This window comes from Coffea arabica, chromosome 11e (genome assembly GCF_036785885.1).
Source record: "Coffea arabica cultivar ET-39 chromosome 11e, Coffea Arabica ET-39 HiFi, whole genome shotgun sequence".
Taxonomy (NCBI): Eukaryota; Viridiplantae; Streptophyta; class Magnoliopsida; order Gentianales; family Rubiaceae; genus Coffea; species Coffea arabica.
In genome coordinates this window covers 9,303,499-9,305,998 of record NC_092331.1, presented here as the reverse complement: position 1 = coordinate 9,305,998, position 2,500 = coordinate 9,303,499, and positions in this window count along the sequence as shown.

The window sequence follows — 2,500 nt, the reverse complement described above, 5'->3', positions numbered from 1 at the left end:
TTTTTTCTTGCCGTCGGTGAGGCCGTCGTGCCCATGCCTTAGCCAATGCAAGGCAACGGCCGTCGTCCGTCCTAAGGCCCACCGCCAAGCCGTGAGGGGCACCGTCGTGCATTTTTCTTGTCGTCGGTGTGGCCGTCGTGCCCACGCCTTAGCCAACGCCGGGCAACGGCCGTCATGCGGCCTAAGGCCGCCATGAGGGGCACCGTCGTGCGTTTTTCCAGCATGGCTACAGAGGTTTACCCGTTGCCTTGGGAACAAAACCCCACGGCAGTCGTGCGTTTTCCTTGCCATCGGTGAGGCCGTCGTGCCCATGCTTAAGCCAATGCAAGGCAACGGCCGTCGTGCGGCCTAAGGTCTACCGCCTAGCCATGAGGGGCACCGTCGTGTGTTTAACTTGCCGTCGGTGTGGCATCGTGCCCATGCCTTAGCCAACACAAGGCAACGGCCGTCGTGCGGCCCAAGGCCCACCGCCTAGCCACGAGGGGCACCGTCGTGTGTTTTTCTTGCCATCGGTGTGGAATCGTGGCCATGCCTTAGCCAACGCAAGCAACGGCCGTCGTGCGGCCTAAGGCCCACCGCCTAGCCACGAGGGGCACCGTCGTGTGTTTGTCTTGCCATCGGTGTGGCATCGTGGCCATGCCTTTGCCAACACAAGGCAACGGCCGTCATGCGGCCCAAGGCCAACCGCCTAGCCACGAGGGGCACCGTCGTGCATTTTTCTTGCCGTGGGTGTGGCGTCGTGCCCATGCCTTAGCCAACGCAAGGCAACGGCCGTCGTGTGGCCTAAGGTCAACCGCCTAGCCATGAGGGGCACCGTCGTGCGTTTTTCTTGCCGTCGGTGAGCCATCGTGCCGATGCCTTAACCAACGCAAGCCAACGGCCATCGTGCGGCCTAAGGCCAACCGCCTAGCCATGAGGGGCACCGTAGTGCATTTTCCTTGCCGTCGGTGTGGCCGTCGTGCCCACGCCTTGGCCAACGCAGGGCAACGGCCGTCGTGCGGCCTATTGCCCACCTCCTAGCCGTGAGGGGCACCGTCGTGCATTTTCCCAGCATGGCTACAGAGGTTTACCCGTGGCCTTGGGAGCAAAACCCCACGGCAGTTGTGCTTTTTTCTTGCCGTCGGTGAGGCCGTCGTGCCCATGCCTTAGCCAATGCAAGGCAACGGCCGTCGTCCGTCCTAAGGCCCACCGCCAAGCCGTGAGGGGCACCGTCGTGCATTTTTCTTGTCGTCGGTGTGGCCGTCGTGCCCACGCCTTAGCCAACGCCGGGCAACGGCCGTCGTGCGGCCTAAGGCCGCCATGAGGGGCACCGTCGTGCGTTTTTCCAGCATGGCTACAGAGGTTTACCCGTTGCCTTGGGAACAAAACCCCACGGCAGTCGTGCGTTTTCCTTGCCATCGGTGAGGCCGTCGTGCCCATGCTTAAGCCAATGCAGGGCAACGGCCGTCGTGCGGCCTAAGGCCCACCGCCTAGCCATGAGGGGCACCGTCGTGCGTTTTATTTGCCGTCGGTGTGGCATCGTGCCCATGCCTTAGCCAACGCTAGGCAACGGCCGTCGTGCGGCCTAAGGCCAAACGCCTAGCATCGTGCCCGTGCTTTAGCCAACGCAGGGCAATGGCCATCGTGCGGCCTAAGGGCAACCGCCTAGCCACGAGGGGCACCGTCGTGTGTTTTTCTTGCCATCGGTGTGGAATCGTGCCCATGCCTTAGCCAACGCAAGGCAACGGCCGTCATGCGGCCTATGGCCGACCGCCTGGCCATGAGGGGCACCGTCGTGCGTTTTTCTTGCCGTCGGTGTGGCCGCCGTGCCCATGCCTTAGCCAACGCAGGGCAACGGCCGTCGTGCGGCCTAAGGCCCACCGCCTAGCCATGAGGGGCACCGTCGTGCGTTTTATTTGCCGTCGGTGTGGCATCGTGCCCATGCCTTAGCCAACGCTAGGCAACGGCCGTCGTGCGGCCTAAGGCCAAACGCCTAGCATCGTGCCCGTGCTTTAGCCAACGCAGGGCAATGGCCATCGTGCGGCCTAAGGGCAACCGCCTAGCCATGAGGGGCACCGTCGGCCGTTCTTCTTGCCGTCGGTGTGGCCATCGTGCCTATGCCTTAGCCAACGCAGGGCAACGGCCGTCGTGCGGCCTAAGGCCCACCGCTTAGCCATGAGGGGCACCGTCGTGCGTTTATCTTGCCGTCGGTGTGGCATTGTGCCCTTGCCTTAGCCAACGCAAGGCAACGGCCGTCGTGTGGCCTAAGGCCTACCGCCTAGCCATGAGGGGCACCGTCGGGCGTTTTTCTTGCCGTCGGTGTGGCATCATGCCCTTGCCTTAGCCAACGCAAGGCAATGGCCGTCGTGTGGCCTAAGGCCTACCACCTAGCCATGAGGGGCACTGTCGTGCGTTTTTCTTGCCGTTGCCTTAGCCAACGCAAGGCAACGGTCGTCGTGTGGCCTAAGGCGCACCGCTTAGCCATGAGGGGCACCGTCGTGCATTTTTCTTGCTGTGGATG